Source organism: Mesoplodon bidens (genome assembly GCF_964165515.1).
Source record: "Mesoplodon bidens genome assembly, contig: HAP1_SCAFFOLD_118, whole genome shotgun sequence".
NCBI classification, from domain to species: domain Eukaryota; kingdom Metazoa; phylum Chordata; class Mammalia; order Artiodactyla; family Ziphiidae; genus Mesoplodon; species Mesoplodon bidens.
The window spans coordinates 136923-154461 of NW_027671260.1; the positions used below are offsets into that span (position 1 = coordinate 136923).

Genomic DNA, 17539 nt, shown 5'->3' on the forward strand with positions numbered 1-17539 from the left:
GCATTTATTTTTAAAAAGTGCATGTATTTAAAAAAAACCCAAAAAGTTCCTACTGTAGAGCACAGGGAACTATATTCTATATCCTGTGATAAACCGTAATGGAAAAGAATATGAAAAAGAATGTACATAAATGTGTAACTGAGTCACTTTCCTGTACAGCAGTAATTAACACAAAACTGTAATTCAAGTGTATGTCAATAAAAAATAAAATTTAAAAAAATTGCCAGAAAAATAGTCACATAAGGGGAACTTCCCTGGTGGTCCAGTGGTTAAGACTTTGCCTTCCAATGGAGGGGGTGAGGGTTCAATCCCTGGTCGGGGAGCTAAGATCCCACATGCCTTGAGGCCAAAAAACCAAAATATAAAACAGAAGCAATACTGTAACAAATGCAATAAACACTTTAAAAATGGTTGACAGCATAAAAAATCTTTAAAGAAAAAATTCACATAAATCAGAAACAAATGAAAGATAATAAAGTCCATACATTAAAAAAAAAAAAAGAGCATGGGTTCGGGTCACATTGCAACTTCCCACTTACTTATAGCTGTGTAATTCTGGGCAACTCACATAATGTCTCCTCAGACTGTTCATCTATAAAATGGGGATGGTAAGAGTTCCCTACCTCAGAGCGTTGCTGTAATCCATAAACACGGTTAAGTGCCTTGGTAAATGTTTGAGGCTCTCTGGTTATTATGAATTAAAATATGTCAATGGCTTCTGGCCGTGTGATTTATATAATAGTTTGATGTTTAACCAAATGGTAAAACTATTCCATTTATTATTCCCATCTCTTTTTAACCCTTAGCCTGCTTTGTTGTTTATGTTTGCTCCCACCACAGAGTGCTAGTTCCAGGAGAGTAAAGGCTTTATTTTGTTCACTGCTGAAAGGAACAGCACCCAGAAAAGTACTGTACATATGAAGCCCTCAGTAAACACTAGCTGAATGAATGGTGCAAAGTGTTACAAGGAAAAGTACACCCAAACTTTCATTATAATAAAAAAGTATAGATAAAAAAATCTTTCTCTAATGGCTTCCAGTCAAGTAACTGAAAACACCATATGCTATAATAATAACATAAGTAATTTATGAAAATTTGAAGGCAAAAACATAATTTTAAAAGATTTAGACCTACGTTAGGTGTGATAGAGTATGGATGCTTTCTTGAAATTCACAATCAGATCCAAGAGTATCACTTTCAGACTGTTCTAGTAGACTGAGTTTACTTTTAGTTGTCTTTGATGACACAGTCACTATTCTACTCTCTTTCTTAACAGAAATGTGTTTTTTCGAAGACTCACTTTTAATTGGTTTATTAACCAAAGAATTATTTTGCCCAATTACTTTGCTTTTCTGCTTTACAGGTGAGCCAGAGCAGGAATGCAGGTCCTTCCCAGGTTGTTTCTTAGCAGAGTAGTTTTTGGTCTATTCACCTGCTTTGCTCATTTTCTCTGAAGAAGACCTGCTATTTCTAGATAATTCCTCTTCTTTTCTTTGACTTCCAGTTCCAGAAATGACGTCTGCTGAAGGAGAATATGTTCTAGCAATAAAATCTTCAAAAGACTCCTGCCGCTGCTCTGTGACTGGGACCCCCAGGTTGTCTTTGGAAGTTTCTAAGGCCTCCTGAGTAGACGCTGGGACACGGAAGGAGTCGAGAGGCAAAGGAATCCTAGCATCACCTGTAATTTTCGGAAAGTGGAGGGGAAGACAAAAGACAAGACAAAAATTCAGTGATGAACAAAGCCAACCATTAAAAAGTAGAGTTCAAAACTTCAATGTTACTCTGTAATCTTATTACTAACACAGTCAATTGATTAATCAGAAGATTTCAGAGCCAGTGTTTTTTGTAATTATATCTTGCCAAGTGATTCTCAGCTTAACCTAGCTATATCCAAGGCTATGTCCGCTACGTTTTCAGACTTTGGTGATTGGGGTAGTTATTACCCATTTCCTTTCCCTCACTAAAAATAAAACCCTATTCTGTAGGATAATTAATGTCTTTTCTATCCTCCAGGCACATGTAAACCGTATATAGTTTGTGACCAGGCTGTGTTCTCAAGCTGTCAGTTCCCAAGACCACTCTGAGATGGGCTGATGGGGGCTCCAAGTAAGGCTGGAGGAAAAGCTGACAGGTTTTCCCCTCCCATTCCCATAACCAGGTGATTCACTCTAATATGTTACCTATTAGCTATGTCTGGACTACTTATTTTAAAAATTATATCAGTATGTGTACCTTCATTAGTGTTCCTTCATTGTAAGCTGACTGCATACAAATAGAAACCTAGATAAAATATGAACAGAATAGACATTTATACAATTTAAAATCTGGAATATTTTCTCTAATGTCTTCTTGCTTCATTAAGGATAGTTTGCTTTAACTCATAAATTTTCTCAAGAACTTCCAGTCTCCTTATTTACAAAAGTACAGTATCATGAAATGGGCCCACATTTACTAATCTCAGATTTGGAAAGGATTCCAGAGTCTTCTAGCTCCCGAGCATGTGAATTATTAGAGACTGATCGTTATTGTTTTCTCCCTGACTTGGTCATTTCCTTTTTGCTAATCACTCTTAGAATCATTAAGTGCTGTTCTGTCCATTTACTTGGCTATTTTGCATTTGTTATGGGGCACCCTGTTTTGATTCTGATTTTCCTTCTTCAAGTGCCTTCTTTTCTTCTTTAGGTGGACTACTAACAGGAGAATTCATGGGGGGACAACCTAGTAAATGAAAATCTGACTGATCTATACCAGCCATTGTGGCCAACTGCCCAAGCCTAGACGAGAGGAGGAAAGGAGAAAAGACAAAGGTTATTATAATCACAGAAGAGCAGTTTAGATTTCCCCAGACCTACAATCATGAAATACTTCTAAAATCTTTTTTTTTTTTTTTTTTTTTTTTTTTGCGGTACGCGGGCCTCTCACTCCTGTGGCCTCTCCCGTTGCGGAGCACAGGCTCTGGACGCGCAGGCTCAGCGGCCATGGCTCACGGGCCCAGCCGCTCCGCGCCATGCCGGATGCTCCCAGACCGGGGCACGAACCTGTAGCCCCTGCATCGGCAGGCGGACTCTCAACCGCTCCGCCACCAGGGAAGCCCTACTTCTAAAATCTTAAAAGCCAACATCCTACTCCAGACTACAAGCCTCTCTCTCCCCCAAATCCTCAGCCCTTTCCAGATTCATCCTCTAGGAGACATCCCACTGTCTCACTAGCAGCTTCAATATGTTCCATGCACCCTGTCCACTTCCTGTCACACCTCCATTCCCACACTTCTTTACCACCTTTACTCCAGTTTCCAAGAATGTGTTTGTTCCTTCCTTCCCAACACCAACACCAATTCATTCACTGACAAAACACCACTCCATCAACTATCAATCTCCACTTCCCTCTTTCAGCAAAATTGCTCCCGGTTGAGAACCACTGACCTATATCTCCCCTGAAGATTAATAATCATTTTTATGTCTAAGGCAAAGATAACTTTAATTCAAACTTATCAAACAAGCAAAAGAAGTGAAAGATAGGAAAATTCTTATGCATTCCCGAATATTTTCAATGAAAACTGCCTTTAATTTAGTCTTTACAAAACAACTATACCTACTAATTACTCTGTCTACAGGTTACTCTTTTATAATGGGCTCCCCACTCTACCAAAGCAGGCTTCCCTATATGCATTTCTTAAAAAATTTAATTCCTCATTTTAAAACGTCAACTATATTACCTATAATTACACTAAATTTGGCTAAATATAGCCACGTAAGTGATGAAAATTGCTCAGTTCCTCAGCAAACTACCATTAGAGTCGCAAAGAGAAGAATGCCATGAAGAGAAATGAACTAACCCAGCATCTTTAAGGAGAACCAGGAAAGCATGGAACTTCTGAAAAGAATTCTCAGTGCTGCCCCAAACACCTTCATCATCCAGGATCATGCTTGTCAATGAGTGGGCATGAAGGGCTTCAGACAAAGAGAAAGTTGTGTTTCTTAACTGGGCATTTTCATGTTCCAGCTATACAAGAAGACTGAAAACGTCTGACATGATTTTTTCTCATTGTCATCAAAAGTAGTCTTGCCTTGGGCTTCCCTGGTGGCGCAGTGGTTGCGAGTCCGCCTGCCGATGCAGGGGACATGGGTTCGTGCCCCAGTCCGGGAAGATCCCACATGCTGCGTAGCGGCTGGGCCCGTGAGCCATGGCCGCTGAGCCTGTGCGTCCGGAGCCTGTGCTCTGCAACGGGAGAGGCCACAACAGTGAGAGGCTCACATACCGCAAAAAAAACCCAAAAAAACAAAAAACAAACAAACAAAAAGTAGTCTTGCCTAGTTTCAAGGAACAAAACTAAAACACTCAAAATGTAATTAATTTATAATTAATGTAACCCTCTGCCAGTAAAGACAGAGACCATATCACATAATAACCAAAACCCACAGGCACCCAACAAAGTTTCCTATATAACACTTAGGTGGTATATAAATAAACCAAAGTTACTGTTTTATTAATGATCTTTCACAAAAGATCACATTTCTAACTGGTTCAATTCATAATGGAGCCTCATTCCACATTAGAAAATGACCTGCTTTAAGTTTCCCTTAAATTAGAAAGTGAATTATAGAATCTGATTTGAACAAAACATATTACAACTCTGCTGAATGTTAAGAATTAACTTTAGTGAGTAAAATATCTAATGCTTACGTTTAAAAGTCCTAAATCATACCCAACCCAATTTATTAAATGTACGATCACCAATATTTTCTTTGGCTTCTTCAACATATTCACCCCCGTGCACTCTTCCCCTTCCGCTCAGCATCTACGCACTTAAAACCCCCTGTAAGCTCAACTCTCGTATTTCTCAGAAAGGCCGTTAATGTTCATGATGCCCCTTTTGCCTTACATGAGCAGGTGCTCAACATTTATTGAATGAGTGTCTGCCAATCCAATGGATGCACTTTCAAAAATTCCTCCCTACACTCACCCTGTGATAAATTATATTTAGATAGAACTTTTTAGATTATGCCCTGCTTTCATGCACATTACCTAATGTAATTCTCATAGTATATATTTTTATCTTTCATTGCATTCTTAGAAGTTTTCCAATATCTTAAATTTATTTAAATGATTCACTTTCCTAATTCATTGCCAGGAGAGTCTCATCATGTCTTTTATGTTACTGTATATACAATACATGCACAGAAAGTGCCTTCTTGAATCAAAGAATCATGAACAGGAAATAAGCTAATGTCATATAAAAGCACACACACACATACACAAAACGAGCTTTTCACATCTTTAAAAACATGCTTTCTGGAATATAGATCATATGATCACTAAATACCAGTAAATGCAAAAGTCCATATGATACCACCAATTTGCAACATATTACAGTTTTAAAGCTTACAAAATATGTGTATATGGCTTAAAATCAAATCAAAATAAAACCAAAACACTCTCAAAAGCAGATGAAACGTGTTTACCTCACTGACTCGTCTATCAGCCTTCAGTCTTATTACTCTTTCCTCCTTTAACTGCTTTAGGCACTCCTCCAGGGTTTCCTAAACAAACAGAGTCAATATTATAACTAATTCATAGTATAATATCCAAAAGCCTTTCCAGCTATTGGTCTCATCAGGATTTAGGGGCAGAGCCAGAAGTGAACTCAGATTTTAGTCTGCTACTGGTCATATCATACCATGCCAGTGAAATGAATGATCAAAATCTATGAAATTTGCGAAGATTTATTTAAATTCCACTCTTTCCAACATAAATTTGTGGCAGCCCACCATAAAAGGCATATGCATATAACATAGTAAGTCAGAAATAAGAAGTTACGACCAAGAAAGAAAAATTCTATTTTTATTTGTGGGTCTCTTTATAGCAGGAAGTCCTATTAACGAACCTGCTTAGCATACCTGAATTGCATAATTGCAGATTCAAAAGCATGTTTTAAAAAAGTAATCACTTTTAAAGCAATTTACAGTCAAGCACTGTTCCTGGAGTTCCCTGGGTATTAAATAATCGAATCATCAAAACCCTAAGAGGGGGCTTCCCTACTGGCACAGTGGTTAAGAATCCGCCTGCCAGTGCAGGGGACACGGGTTCGAGCCCTAATCCAGGAAGAACCCACATGCCGCAGAGCAACTAAGTCTGTGCATCATGACTACTGAGCCTACGCTCTAGAACCCACGTGCCACAACTCCTGAAGCCTGCGCGCCTAGAGCCTGTGCTCCGCAATAAGAGAAGCCACCGCACCGCAACAAAGAGTAGCCCCCCGCTCGACGCAACTGGAGAAAGCTGGCGAGCAGCAACGAAAACCCAACTCAGCCAAAAATAAATTTATAAAACAACCCTACGAGGAAAGAACCATCACTAACTCCATGTTATTTTACAGATGAGGGAAACAGAGGCAGAGAAGTAGAGTAAGTAGAGCAGCACAGCCAAGGTCACACCACTAAGTAGCAGAGCCACACTGTGGACTCGGGAAGCTGGCTGCCATTCCTGCTCACGGAGGTGGTAGTCTTCCCTTCACCAAGGTCACTGAAATAAAATGAACACCGATAAACTATCTTAGGAGTTTTAGGAACTAAGACACTTCGGTCCTTGAAGTGGGGACACTGCTTGCAATAGGCAGAATTCTGACAGAGCCCCCAAGACTACCTCTTACTGAAGTACACAAACCTTCCACTTATCCAATCAAACTCTAAGTGTAGGTGCTGTAGTGAAGGCATTTTGCACATGGAATTAAGGTTCAAAATCAGTTGATCTTTTAAGATAGGGAGATTATTTTAGGTGGATGTGGCCTACTCAGGCACCCCATGAAAAGGACCTGAACTCTTCCTGAATTGAAGTACAAAAGGCACAAGAGGGAGACTCTCCATTGCTGGCTCTGAAGAAGTCCAATGCTGCGGCAGGGAAGGCAAGCGAGGCCTCTAGGAGTTGAAACTCTCCCCCGACTGACAGCCAGCAAGGAAATGGGGACCTCTGTCCTGCAACTGCAGAATCTGAATTATGCCAACAAGCCGGAAGAAGCCTGTAGGCATTCTTTCCCAGAGCCTCTGGACGCTAACACAGCCAGACTGACATCTTGATTTCAGCTCTGTGGCCCACACAAACTATGGTGAACATCCAATGTTTGGGGCTCAATATCTTACACTTAAATTTCACGTGCTTTAACACTCTCAGGAGGGAACCCACATGTTCCCGTGTGTATCTGAGCAGGAAGCCCAGTCACGCTGTGCCTGGACTTCTGACCTACAGAACTCTGAGCTAGTCAAACAGGTATTGTTTTCAGTCAGTAAGAGTGTAGTAAAAGAATATTCTACTCAACCTCCAGGTTCGTGAACAAAATAAATGATTGTCATTGTTTTAGGCCACTGTTTTGGGCTGGTTTCTTATGCAGTGATAAACAATCATAATACCTATACTTATGAAAACAGTAAGGTATATTTATACATGTTAACTGCTTTGAACAATCACTTAAAGAATGAGGAACTCTATTACCTGCCATCATTGGGAGAGGAGCTGGTATCACTGTCTGGACAGTAGCTTTTGGTACCTAACAACAATCCTACATCAGGAGTTTACCCTAAGGAAATCAAAGATGTGGGCAAAGATTTATCTACCAACATGATGTCATAAGATTGTTGATAACCAAACCCTAGAAGAAAGCTAAGAGCCTCCGAATTGGGACTGGTTTAAATAAAAACAGCTCATCGTCTGAAGGAATGCTCTATGAAGCCACTAAGAATGACAAGAGGTCTCAACCAGAGTTCATGAATGGGCTTCAGGAGTGCTACATTCAAAATATATCTGTGCGTTTTTCCTGGGAGATGATGCATAAGCTTAATCAAATTCTCTGATGTAGAAGAGTAGTTAGTGACATGGCAAAATATTTCGGATACTTTTTTAAGACAAAAGAGCAGATTAGGTGTGTGTACATGCAGAGGTGGCTTTTATTTCCTTCAAGAAGTTGTTCATTGTTTTCAAACATTTGCTCAATGAACATATATTTTTATATTCAGAACATGTTTAAAAAATTGAGAGTCTAAGAACTTCAAATTCTTTAATGTTTCATTACCAAAGCCAGTCAAGTTTTCAATGGGGAAAAAGGGGAAAAAATTGCAAAATTCCTTTACTTTTAATATAATGGTTTAATCAATCTTCTAAAACTGATTTCAAAGAAATTCTAAACAAATAAACAAACAAACAAAAAACCCTCAGCACGGTCAGAGGAAGGTAGACTAAAATTCCTGACTGGTTCTAAATAGCACATCAAAGTGCAATTACATGCAACAGTTTCTCCCTCTAATGGAGGGAATTAGAACACAGTGTTCAATTTTTGTGAAAAAGTGTACCCTCCTCCTACAAAGTATTCAGAATTCATGTCCCTTACATGGACATATGGAACCAAAAAAGTTAGAAAGTAAAATTGCTTGATATTCTATTACTTAAGTAAGACTAATGATAAGGCTTTGGAATAATTTTCCTTCCTGCCATCTGCTCTCCATTCCACCCTTCTGTACACTGGCTAGGGTGATTTTTCTGGGACAAAGCTCCCATCATATTGGATATCAAATTTTATGTTCAACTTTTCTCCATTTAACATTGAAATCAATCATTTCTCCTATAATCAGGGGATTCATAACCTTGATTTTTTTGTGTGGGCTACAAAATATTCCACTGAGTGGGTTTACTGGTTAACCATTTTACAGATTTAAATTCTTTCCAACTTTTCAGTATTATCAGACAAAATAACCGTTTTTATGCATGAAGGCTTTTTTCCATATTGAGAATAACATTCTTACAATAAATCCATAAAAATGAGTTTGAGATCAAAGCAAATGAACATTTTTAAGGCTCTGAGGTACCTATCTCTAGACTTCTTTCCAAAAGATTTCTGAGATTTTACACTGCCATCAGCGATGTATCACTTGGTATATAACCTCTACTGTAACTGTTGGCTTACTTCCTCACTTAGAGTGCAAGTTATTTGAAGATAGGGGGTGTATTTTATTAAGGTTTATCCCCAGCACCTGTGCCTAGCACAACGTAGACGGTCAATAAATAATTGCTTAATAAGGAGAATCCCTGCCACACACATACATATAAGATGTACGTGTGTGAAAGACAGACTGTGTGTTTTTCTCTAACTGGATAGATGAAAACTTGTCATCTTTAATGTGCAATTTTTTTGCTTATAATTAGTCATTAAATTTCTCTTTTAGATTATATTGTAAATATTCAGATTCTCTGAGGCAAATGGGCCTGGCACTACCCCTTAGCTACATAACCTTGGACAAGTTGTATAACTCTAGGCCTCAACTTCCTCATCTATAAAATGGAGATAAGCTCCCATATTACAGAGCTCTTGTGAGAATTACATGAGTTAAAACACATATAAAATTAGAAGAGTGCTTGGTACATAGAATATGTGCAATTAATGCTGAATGAATGAACATGCGAATACAAACAGTAGTGAAGGGCTTAAAATGAAACGGTCTCATCCCACTCCCACATCCAGCACTCAAGAAGCGACCGATTCTTTACGCAGTTTTTAATTGTAAAATACGATATGGGTACTAAGAAGTGCACAGAACAAAACTGTCAATGTGACAAATAAAAAGAGAATACTTACATAAGCACTACTCGAAGCTGAAAGTATTGATACTTGTCAGCATCGCAAAAACCCCCCATATCCTTTTCTCATCACAAGCTCCTTCCCTCTTCCCGGTTAAACACCAACCTCACTTCTTGACAGTCATTTCCTTTAACCTGCATGCATCCCTAACAAAAGAGTTTAGTTGTGTCAACATCTAACTTTATGTACAGGATCATAGTATATGAAGTCTTTTCTTATTTCTTTCTCTCAACATTGGTTTAAAAAATTCATCCACATTGCTGCCTGTAGCTCTAGTTCATTCAATTTTATTGCTGGATAGTTTTCCCACTGTACAAATACACATCATTTATTTAATTTTTGACTCTTAATGGACATTTGGTTTGTTTTCAGTTTGTGCTAATGCAAATCATGGACAGGAATCCTGCTGTACCCATTATTCTGGTGCATTTACATAGGGCAGGGGTGAGGGCTGCTGACTACAACTCGTTCCATACTGTGCCAGTGTCACTGCCCTTGTGCAGGGTGACCACATACCCCAAGGCGCCTTGGGGTGTTCCAGTTTATACCTGTTGTCCTGTTGTCTAATGATACAGCATTAGAGTGCCTCCTTTATATACCTTCAGTTGACGGAGAGGGCTAAATGCTTTCCAAAGTAGTTGTGTCGATTTATACTCCAGTATAAACAGGGTAGAAGATTCCCATAGTACTTCAGGTCTACAATACCTGATACTACCAGACTTTTTATTTATGTATTTGTCAATCTGATTGACATGTAGTTTCCTTGGTTTTGACTCACTTTTCACTTATTACTTCATGAAGTCGTACACTTTTCTGTGTTTACTGGCTGTATGGATTTCCTTTTTTATGAGGTTTACGTCAAATATTGTTATTTTTTATTATTTTATTATTATTATTTACTTTTGGCTGTATTGGGTCTTCGTTGCTGCGTGCAGGTTTTCTCTAGTTGCGGCGAGTGGGGGCTACTCTTCATTGCGGTGGCTTCTCTTGTTATGAAGCACAGGATCTAGGCGCGCAGGCTTCAGTAGTTGTGGCACATGGGCTCAGTAGTTGTGGCTCACGGGCTCTAGAGCACTGGCTCCGTAGTTGTGGTGCATGGGCTTCGCTGCTCCGTGGCATGTGGGATCTTCCCGGACCAGGGCTCGAACCCGTGTCCCTTGACTTGGGAGGCAGTTTCTTAACCACTGCGCCATCAGGGAGGTCCAACTATTGTTATTTTGAATTCTTCTCCATTTCCAAGTAATACTCTTCCATGACTATTTTCTCACTAAATTGGAGGCATTATCTGTTCACTTTCTAACTTATGTCCACACTGCTCAGTAAAGTTATGTCATGAGGTATTCCACTGCTCATGATCTCTTTGACTTGTAGTGATATACTTAAAAAACCTACATTGTTGATCAACTAGAAACTCTCTCAACGTCACGCTTTGTAAAATGAGGACATTCATACCATCTTCCCTTTTTTCTACCTCCTGTCTACCTTCCAAACCTAGCTGTTACGTTGTCAAAGTTGAAATTTATATTCTGTTCTATGTGCAGTTAAGTCTTCTGTTACTTGAGAGTCAGTACGGAGTAAGGTTTAAGAGAAGAGGCAGAGAGCCTAAACTCAAAGCCTCGATCCAACCTTAAATTAGGTACAGCCTGGGCAAGTTCCTTCCCTGACTTAGCTTCCTGTTCTCAAAAGTGGGAATGATATTAGCACCAACCTCATAAGGCTATTCAGAGAATTAAATGAGTTAATATATGCAAAAACACTTAGAGCCTAATATATACTAAGTACATACTAGTACACAATACATTTCAGTACATACCAAGTTAATACTCATACATACTAAGTATAGTTTACTTTAGTTATTTGTGATTACATGCAAGTTGACAATAAAAGCTGCAAACCAAGACAGTATTGCCATTATTACAATGAAATTAATATTGCCCACTGCAGATGTACTGTGTCTCTGTGTATAGACTACACCTCGTTCCATACTGTGCCAGTGTCACTGCCCTTGTGCAGGGTGACCACATACCCCAAGCCACCTTGGGTTGTTCCAGTTTATACCTGTTGTCCTGATGTTACAGCATTAGAGTGCCTCCTTACACTGTTGAAGTGTAAGGAGTTTGGACAAGTTCTGGTTTGGACAACCAATTAGATAGGTGGTCATTACCCCTGTGTGTCACTGAAAAGGGGGACATCTATAGTGTCAAGTTGAAGTGGATTCTTCTCTTCCTCACCAATAGTAGGTTAAAAATCAACCATAGTTCAGTGTGCTTCAGCTTTATGTCCGTATAGCCTTTTCTCCTCTGGAGTTCAAGTTCCTTCTCCTCTTCCTCTCCCTCCTCCCTTCCAACAGTGCCTAACACCTAGTAAGTACAATATGCCTCAAGGTGTTTCTAAGCTCTCAATCACACAATCAATAGAAGCCTCTCCACTCTAGACTAGCTGCAATCTGCACTGAATCCCCTATTACCTTCCTTCTTGGTTTATTGCCTCATTTTGCTGGATTATGTCTATAAATAGCTTAAGGTGTAGCACAGGAGGTCTATTTTTCAAATTTTTTCTGTACAAAATATCTTCTTCAGCCTCCACGTATGACTGATAGTTTGGCTGGATACAAACCCCTAGGGTGAAAATTATGTGCCTGAAAAACTTTGGAGGTATCTTTCTAATGCCTTCCAGGATCCACGGTGCTCATGACAAGTCTGATAAAGTCAGATTTTAACCTTTTTTTTTAGGTGACCAGTATTTTTCTCTCTGGAATGGATGTATCCTCTCAGTATTTTATTCTATTTTAATTTAGTTTTTCAGTATTTGAAAGTTTCACAATGAAGGGTGCCTAGGTATGAGTCTATTCTTGCTCATCTTGCATAACTATTTTCAATCTGAGGCCTGATGTCTACTTTCAGCTGTGGGGAATTTTGTTGCCCTTTGACAGTTTCCCTCCATTGTTTTTCTGGGTCTGGACTTTCTAATAGTAACATGTGGGATCTCCCAGATGCAGCCTCTCTAACATATTTCTATCACATTTTCCATTGTGTCTTTCTTTTTTATATACTGAGAAATTTTTTAAATTCCTACTGAATTTATTTCAGCAACCATATTTGCATTTCCAGGAGACCCCTCTTGCTTTCTGACCATTCTCCTTTTCATTAATACCCTAGTCTTATTTTATAGTTGCTAGCTCTTTTTAAACCTCTCTCAGGATACTAATTAGGGTTTTTTCTTAAATTATTCTGTTCCCTAAATTGTCCCTGGTCCTACTAGGATATGTTTGCACTCTTTCCCCCTCTCTCATATTGTAAGCTTTACTCAACTAACAGGCAAATGACAGTTATTTTCTATTTAAGAATGAGCGCAGGGCTTCCCTGGTGGCGCAGTGGTTGAGAGTCCGCCTGCCGATGCAGGGGACATGGGTTCGTGCCCCGGTCTGGGAGGATCCCACATGCCGCGGAGTGACTGGGCCCGCGAGCCATGGCCGCTGGGCCTGCGCTTCCGGAGCCTGTGATCTGCAAGGGGAGAGGCCACAGCAGTGAGAGGCCCGCTAACCACAAAAAAAAAAAAAAAAAAAAAAGAATGAGCGCAGAAAGCTCCCTGAAGTCAACGATTGATTGGCTTCTTATGCAGGAAGAAGCGGGGAGTAACTGTAACAGGATCTCCCCCAAACACAATTTTCGAGGGTGTAAAAACTCACAGTAGCTGCCCCAGTTCTCGCCAGTTTCACTGTTTTCAAAATGAAATCATCTCATTTCAGGAGGGTGAGGGCGGGGCTGGGAGTCCACTCCTCCAAACACATCCCTTCAATGAGCTCCCCTATTGGTCACACTTTTAACTAACTCCACCCTCTCTCCTACATGCGCACCTGAGCATGGGGCTACTTTTTCAGGTGGGGTCAGAATCCTCCTCAGTTGCACGTGGTCCCTGTGCATATTCTAGGTGATGCTTTTCCTCTGTTTTACTGCTTCAGTTTCACACTCTTCCACCTGTCTTCTGTCTTTCAAAACTATGTTGAAATCTCTTGATTGTTGTGGGCATATATACTTAAACACATTGATACCATCATTGTAGTGTCTTGTCAAAACAGAGAAGAGCTAAAAGGGTTCTCAGTGTATTCTGAATCTGCTATTCTGTGGTCCCAGTGTTTAAACTTCTTGGACTTCCCCAGTGTCTATTACTGCTTTTACAAATACAATCTCGTGGTCTATTTGTGAAGGAAATGAATACACCACATCTAAAATAACAAGGAATGCGGGTTAGATGCTCTAGGGTCATGTCATACTCTGCCATTTACTAATAAACCACTTACGTTCTACAAATTGTAGGTGCTCATTTATAAAACGAAAGGGAGTAACTCCACTTGAACTATAGATTTCTCCTACTCTAACATTTCATAATTTTCTAAGTTCTTTTCTTAAAAGTTCTCTATATTATCATTAATTTTAATTAAAAAATAAAAATCTAACTTTCTCTTTTGAAAATCAAAGAGTAATTCCCATAGTCCTACAATAATGGGATAATCAGTTCTGAAACCTGTCAAGTGTCATGTTTCATATGAAGAGAAAGTCATATTAAATAATTTTTAAAAAATTAAACATGGACTTTGTAGCACAAAGACAAGGTCCCCCCCAAATGGTGTTCCTTTATTTACTAGAAATGTTCAGCTCTGCATTAAAGTTGAAATAAAATAAATATATTAATTTTGAGGTGCAAAAATTTCTTATAAAAATCAATTTTTCTTTTCTGCCCATACAAACAAAAGTATGGAATGACATTAGAGGTCAGGTTTATTTGGTAATAGAATGTAGCTTCTTGATATTTTTGATTTTAGGAAAGGAGAATATCAACATCAAAACTTTTTTCAACTTTACTTTTATTTAAAATGAGGCCATATTTTCCTCTTATAAAAAGAGAGTTCAACTAGAACTGTCCATTTTCTCATCTGTAAAACAAGAGCACTGAATCAGCTGACTGTATTCATTCAGAACTCAATTTCCTTATCTTATGATCACTAAGCTTCTCCCTAAATCTAAAATACTAAGCTTCTAAGCAAAGGAAAATATATTACTAACGACATGTTTTGATTTTAGTTTCTTAGAGTTCAAATGTCCACCATTCACCTTGGTCTAAGCTTAAGGAACCATTCAAGGGGATACAATGCAGGTGGGAGGAGAAAACAGAACCCTCACACAAGCTGTGCTGTGTTGCAATCAGCCTTCCGTTTGAAAAATAATCTTCTCTATAGCTTTAAAGTGATAACTTTGTACCTGCAATGCTTCTTGTTTCAAACGGATTTTCTCTGGCTCCTCCTGAACACGTTCTGAGGAATCATCGACCTCTTCGATTTCTGAGGAGGAAGGACTCTCTACTGTCACAGTCACAGGAAATTCTGATGGACCTGAGTGTCACAAGAAGAAGATAGGAAACCATAGAGTTGTTACACTAAAGTGCAAAGAAAGAAGACAAGATTGCATAAAAGACAACACAAGCCAGATACCAAATATCCAAATATTAGAGGACATTTAACAAAAGTGATCTGAGGTATCATTATTTATAAATGTCTCTCACTGCTCTTTAGTGTAAAACAGGCAATGACTAAGTAAAAGTACAGGAACTTATTTTTGCTATGTTACTGTACAGACCTCTGTTGTACGTGGTTAGGATTAGTAATGGGAATTGCCCATATTATTTTATTACGTTTCTTTCACAGAAGCCAAGTGAAGATCCAAGGTAAACATTTTTTCTCAGATCAACTTTATACTGCAAATGAAAAATTTATTCTTCACCATCAGACAAAAACAGTCTGGAAGAAAATGTAGTTTTTCAGAGGAAAATACATCAGTAAAGGGACTGATGAATAATCAGGAAGTCAACATATCTAAGCTGTGAATAATAGACATTAGAATTTAAAAAAATAAATCACATACACATACACAACTAAAACTGACCCATCAAAAATTTCATCTTCTCACCACCCTTAAGCCAAAACTAGGGCAACAATTCTCCCAGCAAGCTTCACTGCCACTGCAATGTTGTTCAATAGGACATTTCCAAACATTTAAAAACTGACCTGGCCACAACCCCATAAAAGTCTACAGATCATAAAGAACTGTGCTGGGATTATAAACCACGCAGAAGACAAGTCACTAGGACATCATTTTGACAACAAGCAGCAAACCCTGCAGCATAGGAAAACCCTAACAGGAGAACGAGGTGCACACCCCTCTCTCTGGGAATGCAAGGCCAGGACTGACACCCAAGATGCTCTTCTCTCAACCTCAGCAGTGGTGCCTTTCACAGAGCAACTATGCAGTCTCCCAAGACCACTGGGAAGGAGAGTCTGATACTGACAGTATTCGCTTGCCACGAGGCCATAAGCGAGGGAATGTGTGTGGCCTTGGTGAGAGAGCAGAGGTTTAGGAGATGTTGCTTTATATTGGCTTTCAGATCAGGAATTTGTACATATAGCCCGCAAACAACGTTTCTTGAAAACATGCGAATATTCTTGAGTATGACAGCTCCATGTGAGGGGTCAGAAATGGCAGTCAAGTTCGTTTCACTGGGTAACAGCTGATTTGCGGACTGGAAAACAGGCTTCCTTGTTTACAGACATAACCACAAGGCTGCCCGTTGTGTGCCAAATCCACACAACTACACAGTTGCATTGGGAGAGCGACCAAACATGTTTTACATGGATTTATTTCAGAGAGGGAAATGCTTCTTATAAGGCTCTGTCAGTTTAAAAAGCAAGAAGAATGACCATCCACCTTTCCCAATTCAAGCCCTATATATCATAAATATGATAGCTACACACCACCAACTGATTACATACATCACGAGCTTTGATGAATGGAAAGCCCCTAAAAAGATAGCAACAAAACGAACTTAGATCTTCAGGTAAATACATCACCAGTTAAACCCAGTTAATACAACTATTTAGTAGTATGAACAGTATCCATACAGAATTGTGTATAAAAGTAAATAAGCTCAAAACAAGGACCTGGAGGGCTCTGCTACGGAGAAAACACAACAGAATTCAGCCTACTGGCTTGGTAATAACTCTCTGAACTGCTGAGAGGCCCCTTCAGCTCCTATGTTCAGGATGGTTGAGATTTCAGTCTCTCTTCTTTAAATGGTGATATTAATCGTTCTCTAATTTACCCCCCTGTGTGAGGAGGATGGACCTGTGATTAAGTGTCTCAGGAAGAAGACAGGAAACCACAGAGCTGTGAAACTCAAGTGCAAACACTGGAGATTCAACACTAGTTTATACAACAGCAATTCACATTACCATTTGCAAAAAAGTAGTCGGTTGTCCAGTGGGGATTAGAAACATCCATTTAACATGGGCAACTGAACAGATATTTTACACAGGAACTACTTCAAGTACTATTTAAAATCAATTCTCTTTGTTTTCTTAAGCAATTGTTAATCCCCAATTTCCTGATTACTACCAAGTAAGTCACCTGAAGATCATCTAGAGCCATCTATTTCACTTAGCAAGCCTAAAGCTATAATTCAACCATTTTATTTACTGTTCTGTGACAAAATTACTATGAACAGCTATCCCCTGGATAAGAAATCAGGTAATGCTAGTTTGACTCACTAAATCTGATTTACTGAGTTAATAAGCCAGTTGATTCAGAATAGGTCTAATGCATATTTTTCATCCATTCTGCATTAAACTATTTCCCATGCCTAAAATGTCATTTTTCCCATTCGTACGTATCCAAATTCTTACTTCTGTGCTGTAGGGCTTCGCTCAACTACACCTGCCTTTAATCAAACTTTCCTCACATGCACAATTGGTGATCATTTTAGTCTCCTCAAGACTCCCACGGAGTTATCTCTGTTGTGACACTTGAGAAACAACTTGAAACTCCCAATTACTTTTAATTTTTCTTCCTTAGAGGGCTTATTAGGCAG

General features: G+C 39.1%; 1 pseudogene across 1 annotated transcript in view; it reads right to left on the minus strand.

Moving 5' to 3' along the window:
* Positions 1 to 940: 940 nt before the first annotated feature.
* The window catches only part of LOC308611648 (centrosomal protein of 78 kDa-like), a 400758-nt pseudogene continuing 384159 nt past the window's right edge, over positions 941 to 17539 (minus strand). The window contains exons 10-16 of the transcript in view: positions 16424 to 16473; positions 14881 to 15011; positions 5463 to 5540; positions 3836 to 4002; positions 2603 to 2774; positions 2233 to 2280; positions 941 to 1694 (exon numbers count right to left, since the gene is read on the minus strand). The product of the transcript in view is annotated as a centrosomal protein of 78 kDa-like (transcript). The remainder of the gene's footprint in view (positions 1695 to 2232; positions 2281 to 2602; positions 2775 to 3835; positions 4003 to 5462; positions 5541 to 14880; positions 15012 to 16423; positions 16474 to 17539) is intronic.